Source organism: Triticum dicoccoides, chromosome 3A (genome assembly GCF_002162155.2).
Source record: "Triticum dicoccoides isolate Atlit2015 ecotype Zavitan chromosome 3A, WEW_v2.0, whole genome shotgun sequence".
NCBI classification, from domain to species: Eukaryota; Viridiplantae; Streptophyta; class Magnoliopsida; order Poales; family Poaceae; genus Triticum; species Triticum dicoccoides.
In genome coordinates, this window is record NC_041384.1 from 546,623,922 (window position 1) to 546,629,921 (window position 6,000).

Sequence of the window (6,000 nt, forward strand, 5' to 3'; positions counted from 1 at the left end):
TGCTTCTAAGCCACCCTTGAAGATGTGGGGGGCTAAGAAAGCTTAACTCTCTTTTGCAGGGAAAGGTCTCCAGCAGAAAACCAAAATCATCTGACGCTATTGCTGGGGACCTTAAACATCTTGTAGGGCGCAAGATCAAATGCCCGAATGGTCTTACTATGTACTTCGTTCCTGAATCGCTTGCTACTCTCCCTATTAGTCCTAATCTGGATCTAAGCTTTCATAACCCACTGGTTCGTCAAATGTTTTTGCTTCACAATGCTCTTGGTGAAGCCTATCCCCCTAACTGCACTGTAGGGTACGACACCAGCGTCTTCAGAATGGATTATTGATAGTGGGTGTACAAATCACATGACTGGCAAAAGAAGCCTTCTTATGGACTCAACCTTACGTCCATCCGACAAGAGCCACATCACATTTGTTGACTCTGGTAAAAGTAAGGTATTGGGTCTAGGTAGAGTTGCAATCTCAAGGGATCAACACATGGATAAAGTCATGCTTGTTGAATCCCTTGGCTTCAACTTAATGTCTGTCTCAATGCTTTGCGATTTAAACATGATCGTAATATTTGGAAAATATCGTTGCCTTGTTCTAATGGAATCTGACAAGTCTCTAGTATTTGAAGGGTATCGAAAAGATGATTTGTATGTGGTAGATTTCTCAGCAGGACCATAGCTTGCCGTATGTCTTCTAGCAAAAGCTTCAGAATGCTGGCTCTGGCATCGAAGGCTTGGGCATGCTGGCATGAGGAACCTCCACACCCTGGCAAAGAAGAAGCATGTCATAGGCATCGAGGGCGTCAAGTTCAAGAAAGATCACTTATGTGGTGCCTGTGAGGCAGGAAAGATGACGAGGGCCAAACATCCCTCGAAGACAATCATGACCACTACTCGACCCTTCGAACTGCTTCACATGGATCTTTTCGGTCCCACTCATTACTCAACTCTTACTACTACTGCTTGTCTCTATGGCTTTGTCATTGTTGATGATTATTCTAGATATACTTGGGTGCACATAATCCTTTACAAGACTGAAGTGCAGGATGTCTTCAGACGCTTCGCCAATCGAGCAATGAACAACTATGGCACCAAGATAAAGCATATCAGAAGTGACAATGGCACTGAATTCAAGAACACTGGCCTTGATACATATCTTGATACCTTGGGCATCACACATGAATTCTCAGCCCCGTACACGCCACAGCAGAATGGGGTCGTTGAACGCAAGAACAGAACACTCATTGAGATGGCCAGAACGATGCTAGATGAATACAAGACTCCAAGAAAATTCTGGCATGAAGCCATTGATACTGCATGCCATACAATCAATCGTGTTTATCTTCACAAGATTCTGAACAAGACATCTTATGAGCTCCTTACTGGCAAGAAGCCAAATGTCAGTTACTTCAGAGTATTTGGCGCCAGGTGCTGGATCAAGGACCCACATCACACCTCAAAGTTTGCACCAAAAGCACATGAGGGTTTTATGCTTGGATATGGAAAGGATTCGCACTCCTACAGAGTCTTCAATCTCTTCCATTACAAAGTGGTTGAAACAGTCGATGTGTGGTTCGATGAGACCAACGGTTCACATAGAGAGCAACTGCCAAATGTGCTAGATGAAGTTCCATCCTCTGAATCAATCAAGCTAATGGGAACTGGAGAAATTATACCTTCTGAGTCTCATCCTGAAGAAGAACTTATCATCACAGCACCTGATCAACATGAAGACAATGCTCAGCCTGAAGACATTCCTTCTAACAACGACAATGATCAGCAAGAGCAAAATCTTCGCCCTGTACATCCTCGCATTGCCAATGAAGTGCAGATTGAAAGAATAATTGATAGCATCAATGCACCCGGTCCACTCACTCGTTCAAGGGCAACTCAGCTAGCAAATTTCTGTGGGCACTTCACATTCGTCTCAATAACAGAACCCAAGAAAGTTGAAGAAGCCTTCATGGAACCTGAATGGATTCAAGCTATGCAAGACGAGCTTCAACAGTTTGAGCTGAATAATGTATGGGAACTGGTCAAGCGTCCCGATCCTCGGAAGCACAACATAATAGGCACCAAATGGATATACTGCAACAAGCAAGATGAGCATGGTCAAGTTGTCAGAAACAAAGCTCGTCTCGTTGCTCAAGGATATACTCAAGTGGAAGGATTGACTTCGATGAAACATTTGCTCCTGTGGCTAGACTTGAAGCCATACGCATACTGCTGGCCTATGCAAATCATCACAACATACTTCTTTATCAAATGGATGTGAAGAGCGCCTTCCTCAATGGCAAGATTGAAGAAGAAGTGTATGTTGCACAACCTCCTGGCTTTGAAGATCCAAAACATCCTGACATGGTATACAAGCTCAACAAGGCACTGTATGGCCTCAAACAAGCCCCTCGGGCCTGGTATGACACACTCAAATACTTCCTGAAGAGCAAAGGCTTCATACCTGGTTCTCTCGACCCCACTCTCTTCACGAAGACATATGATGGTGAACTGTTTGTGTGCCAAATATATGTGGATGACATTATCTTCGGCTGCACCAATCAGAAGTACAGTGAAGAGTTTGGATATATGATGCAAGAGCAATATCAAATGTCTATGATGGGAGAGCTGAAGTTCTTTCTCGGTCTTCAAATATGACAGCAACGCAATGGCATCTTCATATCTCAAGAGAAGTATCTCCAAGATTGCCTGAAGAAGTTCGGTATGCAAGACTGCAAAGGCTTCACGACGCCAATGCCAGCCAAGCATCATCTGGGTCCTGACGACAATGGTAAAGAGTTCGATCAAAAGGTATACCGCTCCATGATTGGTTCTTTACTTTATCTATGTGCATCTAGGCCAGATATTATGCTTAGTGTTTGCATGTGTGCTCGATTTCAAGCGGCACCAAAGGAGTCGCATCACTTAGCTGTGAAGCAAATTCTTCGATATTTGGCTCACACACCAACTCTAGGATTATGGTATCCAAAGGGCTTAGAGTTTGATCTGGTTGGATTCTCGGATGCTGATTATGCTGGTGACAAAGTTGATCGCAAGTCTACATCAGGCACATGTCACTTTCTGGGACGATCACTTGTATGTTGGTCTTCAAAGAAGCAGAACTGTGTATCTCTCTCCACTGCTGAATCTGAATACATTGCTGCTAGATCTTGCTGTGCTCAGCTTCTGTGGATGAAGCAAACGCTCAAAGACTATGGCATTCATCTGAAGTAAGTGCCACTCTACTGCGACAATGAAAGCGCCATCAAGATTGCCAACAACCCAGTTCAGCACTCGAAGACAAAGCACATTGAAATTCGTCATCACTTTCTCAGAGATCATGTTGTGAAGGAAGATATTGATATCATACACGTCAACACTGAAGAGCAATTGGCAGATATCTTCACCAAGTCCTTGGATGAGAAGAGATTTTGCAAGTTACGGTGTGAGCTAAATATCCTGGAATCCTCAAATGTCCTGTGATCAGGCACACATCCTAACCCTTATGCATATTGATGACTTAGATGTGCAACACACGAAGTAAAGTATATCTTCAATCAATGAAGACATACATTCTAAGTGTGAATACATTAATGTGGAATTTGACTCCGGAGCGCCACGATAATTGTGCGCCGTGTCTGGGTCTAATACTTCCTATACGGTGGGTAACGCCACCACCAAATGTTCTATTTGAAGTGTTTCACTCATGGCGTTACATTTGCTATGTCTTCACATTTGGTTTGGCTTCAATCTCAACATATCTTCATGATTATCTTCACTATGTTGATTATATATATATATATATATATATACTAGTGTTCTGTCCTCTACAACATTCACTTATAGCTATGTCTTCTTGTTGAATCTTTTGAACTAAGTGAATGTGATCGGACCCTAACCTCTCTATGCTTTCTATCTCAAATTCTATCTCTCCAAATCATATGCATTCCATTGAAACTGTCGAATGTCTTCTCTGCGTCCTTGTCAGCAGAAGATACAGAGACAACCATTAAGTCCGTTTTCAATGCTCATTCCTCCACCTGAAACCCGGAGAAGTGGGAACGATCACCCGACAATCCAGGCGTGCGTGGGACGTGGAACAAACCCCAAAATTCCGCATAATGGCCACGTGTTCCTCAGATGCGAATCGCCAGGGGCACCTGTGTAATAACGCAGTGCCGCCCCTGTACCTATAAATACACACTTCACGGCGGTCATTATCTCTTCTTCCACTCTCGCACGAACCCTAGCGCCACCGCTAGCCCTCGATGACGCCGGCGACGAAGCGCTTCGCTGCCGCAACCTCTCCGACACCGTCTTCACGCCGACCGCGGACATCGTCCTCTCTGCCGTCACCGTAGGTGTCCTCCATCGCCAAGTTAGGGCACGGAAGATCGAACTGCTCGGCCTCATCTTCCACTCCGTCTAGCAGTTCTTAGTGTGGTAAATAAAACTTCCTTTTTATGGCACCGTTGATCTTGTGGATTTGTCACTTTCTACCACAAGCAGTTTCTATTCACACAAGTTAGATCTCTCTCATACTGCATCTCATAACATGCCTAGTATATTCACTTATGCTTCACAAAGTAGTTAGATTACTCACTTGTAGTGATCTGTGGATCCGTACAAATCTGGAACCAACTCCTTATCTATGAGTGAATGTCTTCGCACGATGAGGTCAATGTCTTCTAAACTGATTTATCTTCAAAATCTTCTGAGAATGCATATGACCTCTTCCCCTTCCCTCGCACCTTAAGGCTGTCACAGGTACATGTCCGTGGGAGAATCCTTTGGTTCTCATAGTCTGCATTCATTTGCAGAATTCTTACAGCATCACATAAATTCTCCTCAAGCCAGTTCCTGTTTGTCCAGCAAGCGAAAATCTTTGAAGCCTTTGAACGTGTTGAAGCCTTTCAGTTTAAAGTTCATGGCTTCAGAGAAATCAGCAAGGAAGGGTGGCGGAAAGCGCCATGGAGAAACATCTAGAGATCTGCCAGATGACCTCTCAGAACTGTACAAGACAGATCCTGAAGAGGATTACAATCAGCGCAAGACCCGAATCCAATGGATTCGAAGATATTGGGCAGAACAATGGTTCAAATACCAATTTGTAACCCAGGAATATGCTGAGAAAAATGCCATCAAGAGACCGTGGGGAGACATCCTATACAAGAATCTTCAACCCAGGTCCAGAGATGAAGCCATTGAACAAGGCTTCTATCCCTGCATAGTCCGTGGGCCACAGCCTGCTGATGCACACCCATCGTCACTACTATGGTGTCGTGACGACATTCTGTTCAAGCGCAACTTCCAGTTTGCCCAGAACTCAGCGAAGCAAAACAAGAAGACATTGGGACTAGACTTTAACCCTGGTCCCTCAGCTCCAAGGGCTGATGGCACACGAGATGCAGAACCCAATGTCATCGGTCCTTTCTACAACCTTGAAGGCCTCATCACCCATATCTTGGTTCAAGGGACTGCAGTGAATGAGCCTGCAGCTGACGCTGAATCAGATGAAGCGCCTGCAGCGCCGAAGCCAAAGAAGTTGAAGAAGCCTAAAGCTTCAAAGCCTGCCACTTCACCAAAATCTCACGAGCGAAGCCACTGGCAACTGCACCTCCTGAAGACAGTGTGCAGTCTGAAGATTTATCACGCATCTCCAAGCCCCAGAAGGTCAAGATGCCTCTGCTACACACCAGCCAAGAGCTAACAGCTGCTGCCATTCTGCGCAATGATGCCATTGATCTGTCAAGTGATGAAGATCTTGCAGATGACGCTCTTGAGCAACTCATCAAGAGCAAAGAAGAAGCAGAAATCTTCAATGATCTGCCTCTCTTTGATGTAACAATCATCCACAACTTCATTGATGAGTGGTTTGACATGCCAAACATCAGCTTCGAAGATCTGCAACTTCCCATTGGCCTCAGTGTCGCCTTCCATGGCGCCATTGCTTCAGAACTAGCTATCGCACAGCGCATTGTTGAACTGAAGCAGAAGATTGACTTTGAAA